Source organism: Mirounga leonina, unplaced genomic scaffold (assembly GCF_011800145.1).
Source record: "Mirounga leonina isolate KUSES-001 unplaced genomic scaffold, KU_Mleo_1.0 Mir_115, whole genome shotgun sequence".
Lineage (NCBI taxonomy): Eukaryota > Metazoa > Chordata > Mammalia > Carnivora > Phocidae > Mirounga > Mirounga leonina.
The window spans coordinates 48,454,843-48,460,842 of NW_023270268.1; positions in this window are offsets into that span (position 1 = coordinate 48,454,843).

Genomic DNA, 6,000 nt, shown 5'->3' on the forward strand with positions numbered 1-6,000 from the left:
ATAGCCCATGTCGCTTAGGAACCTAATAATTTGGAGCCAAAGGAAATGTTCAAGGATTTGACAGAACTCATTATGTCTTTACAAGACATCTATGTTAAAATATTAAGTAGAAAAAATGAAATATAAGTACTAGCGTGTGTGAAGTTAATATTTACTTCCCGAGGGAGATAAACATTTAATTTAGAAGAGTTGAAGAAATTACTGGGGGATTCCAAATGTGAGGGCAGAAAACTAAAGCCTCTCTGGGTAGTTTTCACTTATTACTATCACTAAGTGAGAGCTTGAGTCACCAAAAATAGGATTCAAAGAAAAAAAAATACTAAAGACATTTTCTATAGCCAGGGCTATTCTGGGCAGCGCACCTACATCATGCCAAGTTAATGGCTTTCTCTCTTTCATGTTCTTTCTTGGTTTAATGTCTTTCTTTTTTCTTCTAAAATATTTAAAAAAAAATCTCTTTTAAGAAAAATAAAATCTCTTTTATTTTTTAGAAACATATTACCAGAAGACTTCAGAGTCATACACAAAATCTCTAAGAAGCACACATATTCTCTTAGTATGTGCTATAATTAATAAGTCAGCCAACGCTCAGTTAATGAAATGTTCTTTGAAAACATGGATAGATTCACAGCTGTGTAGACAGTGGGAGAAAGGATTAATAAAATGTGCAGAAGAATTCAGTTGGGTGGAATGTACAACTATAAAATAAAGGCGGGCAGACACTGGGGAATAAGAGTTGATAAAAGAAGCAAAGCTTATAAAGGTCAGATCAGATTGTGAGATGCAGTAATGATGGGTTATTGAGCCTGTGTGAATCTGCAGGAGAAGAGCTCTGGCAGTCTAGCGTGGGAGGCAGTGTTTTCTGCATCCATCACTCAAAAGAAATGTAAATGTTTACATCAGGACAAGTGCTGAACTCATTTGTATTTATTCACATGATCCTCCCCTGTGTATTTCTACTTTGTATATACATGTATTCTTTGGGCAGAAAATAAAGACTATGTTCTCTCTATATCATTAAGTGTCTCTTCTTTTCCTGCCTTCTTTAAGCTAGGAATTTAGCTTTTCCAGCACTTTGTGGAATTGTATTGTCCTTGCAGATGGAGACCTAGGTAACTGCAGGAACAGTCCATTTTTACCCCTTTGGTTGATACAAGGACAGGTAAGACGCTCAGCAATTACACTTCTGTCTCTGGGGAGCTGCCTTTCATTACAATCCGTCTACTTCCTCAGAGTTTTGATTTCTTAATTGAAGGTTCAGGGGGGACAGGAAAACAGGCTGTTAGGTTTCCTGGCTGTTTGGTCCTTTATCATCTGGATTCTTAATTCTAAAAATGAGACTGCAAAGGTTCCTAAAAGGTCACCCTTCAAATTTGCATATCGCCTCTGTCTTATCTCTTCCTCAGTTGATGTGGCAAAAAAATGGCAAAGCCATTTTTATTGATATCAGTGGTAAGAAAGAAATGATTGGAACTTTAGACTTTAACTTTGTCACTGATTTTTTTCTGTCCTATTGAAAGTCACTGTGTTTTTTTAAATGTGTTGGCTGAAAAGGAAACAAAACAAAAACAGGAAAAACATATGCTCTGATTATTCTCCCTCTCCTTTAACCTTCAACATCATGTTTACTGTACTCATGTTGCTAAATTGAGAGTAAAAATATCAGGAGGGAAGGGAAGAGATTATGCAAGTAAAAGTTATTTACAATGATTTTATATTTGAAAATTTATTTATTGACTCTAAAACTGATTAAACATAATATAAAAATGATTTAGCAATAAAAACCCCTAGCATACCTACTTTGGAAAATATATACTTTTAGATATATATATATTAGATATATAAATTATATATTATAATAGATATATAAATGATATACATATCTAAAATGTATATTTTTTAAAAATCGAAAATTGTACAACAGTGATATATCTGGGAGTAGTACATGATTATATTGAAAAGAAAGTAAATGCTGAAGAATAGGAATCAAGAATTCTCTGAGATATTTTTATCTATATATAGCCATTTTAATTGAAATTCTGATTATATACCAGCTGAAGTCATCAATTTTGTCATTAAAAGCATGTAAACATGTTATATGACTCAGCTGATGCTCAAAGTGCTTACAAAAAAACATTGTTATTCTACTGGCTATATCTAATTTTCTGTTATTTTCAAATAGATAAGAAATTAAAAATAAAAGCATTATTAGCATAAACATTGAAAACTTTCTATATGGATAGAAAAAAAATTGTATTGGGGCGCCTGGGGGGCTCAGTCGGTTAAGCGTCTGCCTTTGACTCAGGTCTGGTCCCGAGGTCCTGCGATCTGGCCCTGCGTCAGGTTCCCTGCCTGCTTCTCCTTCTCCCTCTGCCCTCTGCTTATGCTCTCTCACTCTCTATCTCAGATAAATAAAATCTTTAAAATAAAAGAAAAAAATTGTATTTTACTAATTTAGAGTGGGTAGCAGGAAAAAAGATTCATCTAACATACTCTTTCTCAATCTTTACTGTGTATACAAATTACTGGAGATCTTGTTAAAGTGAAGATTCTGATTTGGTGGTCTGGAGTGGAACCTGAGGTTCTGAATTTGTGACAGACTCTCAGCTGATGCCAACTTCTGGTCCCTAGACCATGCTTTGAGTGTCAGGGATCAAAAACAAAGATATTTATAGAATACCACACATATGAAGAAGAACCATAATAAAAATAGGCTAATAGTATCATTTGTTTTGCTTTATAATTATGCAGATAGAGTAGTTTAGAAATTCTTCTGTTATAAAAAAACATTAAAAATTATTACTTAGGAAGTTATTAATTTGTGTCAATTTTATAGTGATTGCTTTCTTTTAACAACTAGAATATTTTGTTTCTTTATGAACATTGACAATAAAGGGCAAGCAGCCTTCCACAGATCTGAATCTAGTTCATATGTGTGTTGATTATTGATTGAATAAATTTGACTGAATTATTTAAATTGACTAAAACTTCTACTCCAGACTATAGGATATTATATAGAGCAGTGGTCCTTAACTAGGCGTGATTTTGTCCCCCAAGGGACATTGGGCAACATTTAGAGATATTTTTGGTGGCCACAACTTGGGGGGATGGGTATAAGGCAGGGTGGGTATAAGGCCTGGAGATTTGCTACTGGAACCTAATAGGTAGAGGCCAGAGATTCTGCTAATCTGTGCAGTGCACAGGACAGCCCCCCACAACAAAGAATTATCTAGCCAAAATGTTAAGGTTAAGAAACCCTCATGGAGAGTATGAGAGAGGTATGATGTCTCCTGTTGAGGGGTGTACAGATATTTGAGAATATAAGATTAACCTAAATAAATGAAATAATTAGTAAATAAGTATTGAACAGCACTATATATAGGGAAATAGGGACAGAATAGTAGAAGACATCCATGTGCTGAACTACTGTCAGAAAAATTTGTGGAAGAGGCAGTTCTGAAAAAAAACGGGCAGGATTTAGTTTAATAAAGACTAGAGGAACGAAATCCTTTTTCTAAGAAAGACACTTCTCATCTTCAAAATGAAAATTGTTCACTTACTTGATAGGAAGTTTTGAGAATGAGCTTTTACAGAATTCTTTTTCCTTGAAGGCAATTGAAATTCCAATTTAATGGGTGTACAGCTATCAACTACAAGTGCGTTATGAACACATCCAAAGTCCTACCTATCCTTTTTCTAACAATATTGCAACTTTCCCAAGAATGTTATCTTAGCAGAAACACTAAACAAAGTGAAATATTTATAGAAGAGAAAAGCCGAATTTTTAAAACTATACATACAATTGATAAGTTCTTCATTTTATTTTTAATACCTTCATGGAGATAGAAAGATCCCAGGAGGAAAAAGAAAAGAGAAAAAAAAAAAAAAAAGAAAACCCTGATCATAGCAAGTGTGTAGGATGGTAAACTTGTATTTTATATTTATAAAAATTATAAGTTGATAATATTACATATGAATATATAAATAAAATCTATTTAAAACAGTAGAATCATACTGTGATATCATGCCTTTACTTTCTAAGATCTTTCTAAAACATGGTATAAACTGAGAAGTATATTTTAAAAAAATACAATTGATTTTTGTTATTTGAAGATTTCATATTTGCTACTTCACCTATGCGTTAAAATTTATTTATACTCCAAAGTCAGTACTCACAGTTGTAGTCATTTGTGGGTACTCTCAGAGCAGCAATAAATTTGGGTTGCCCACCACATGTATTTTCAGCTGAGGTTAAACTAGGTAATGTTCTGCCTTCCTATTTCAGTGCTCATATTGTAAACAAGTGTGTTCTTTTCAGTCTTTTTTTTTTTTGTCATGTTTCTTGAATTTTTTTTTTTTGCTTTTTGTTGACTTTGCTATTTATTTTATTTTATTTTTTTAAAGATTTTATTTACTTATTTGACAGAGAGAGAGACAGTGAGAGAGGGAACACAAGCAGAGGGAGTGGGAGAGGGAGAAGCAGGCTTCCCGCCGAGCAGGGAGCCCGATGTGGGGCTTGATCCCAGGACCCTGGGACCATGACCTGAGCCGAAGGCAGATGCTTAACAACTGAGCCACCCAGGTGCCCCTTGACTTTGCTATTTAAAGTGGCCCCCAGGGTGCCTGGGTGGCTCAGTTGGTTAAGCGACTGCCTTCGGCTCAGGTCATGATCCTGGAGTCCCGGGATCGAGTCCCACGTCAGGCTCCCGGCTCAGCAGGGAGTCTGCCTCTCTCTCTGACCCCCCCCCTCTTATGCTCCCTATCTCATTCTCTCTCAAATAAATAAATAAAATCTTTAAAAAATAAATAAATAAATAAAGTGGCCCCCAAGCATAGTGCTTGAGGTGTTGTGTGGGTTCCTAATCATAAGAAGGCTGTGATTTGCTTTCTGGCTAAAATACATGTTAGATAAGCTGTGTTCAGGCATGAGCTATAGTGCTCTTGACCATGACTTCATTGTTAATGAATCAACAATATATATTAAATAAAGATGCAGAAACACACATAAAAAACAGCTGATGCAAATGTTGTGACCAGAAGCCCATAGAAACCTAACCCTGTATTTCCCCTAGGATCAATGCTTGAGTACTTGCTAATACAGTTCTCCTTAGTGTTTTTGTAGACTTAATAGAACATAAGTAACCACAAATAGCAATAATTAACTGTAATAATATTAGCAAATTGAGTATTTTTCTTTTATGTATTTCTTTTCATAGAGTAAATGATAAACTTAATCACTTCCATCATGGACAAGATGGTATAATTTTTTGACTCGGTTATTACTGATCTTCTTTCCACCCTTGTTCCCTATGCCTATTCTCCACACAGCAGGTTGTAAGTCAGATGTATTACTCCTTGGTTCAAAGCCTTGTGATAGTTTTTTCATTTCACTCAGAGTAAAACCCAAGTTCTTAGAATGGACTCTGAGGTCACACAGTATTCCCCAGCCCCCACCAGCACTTTACCTATCTGACTTTATCTCCTACATAATCCCCCTTGCTGAGCTCACTCTACTCTAGACTCTCTGATTTCCTTGCTTTTTCTTCTGTCTGGAAACCTGATATCTACATGGCTTACTCCCTCCCCTACATGGATTCTTTACTTAAAAGCCTTCTCCATGAGGCCTTTCCTGACCGCCCTATTCAAAATTGCTACCCCACCCGCACCCCCATATTTCCACTCTCCTTCTTTACTATTTTTTCTGTAACACTTACAATTCTTTAATGTGTTATAAACTTTATTTATTTGTGTTTATTATCTGCAGGTAAAATCTAGATATAAAATTTTTCTGGAAAGAAAATGATTTTCAGTGTTTTCTTAAATTTTTAGTATTCTCAATTTTTCTTCCATTTTGATGATCTGAAAAAAATTAGGCTCTTTAATGTTCACCAGTTTTAGTTACAGCAACAGCAACCCCAAATAATAATTATTATAATATTCAAATATCAAATATTTATTGCTCCAATTATACCTTTGGATTTACTAATTAAAACATATTTT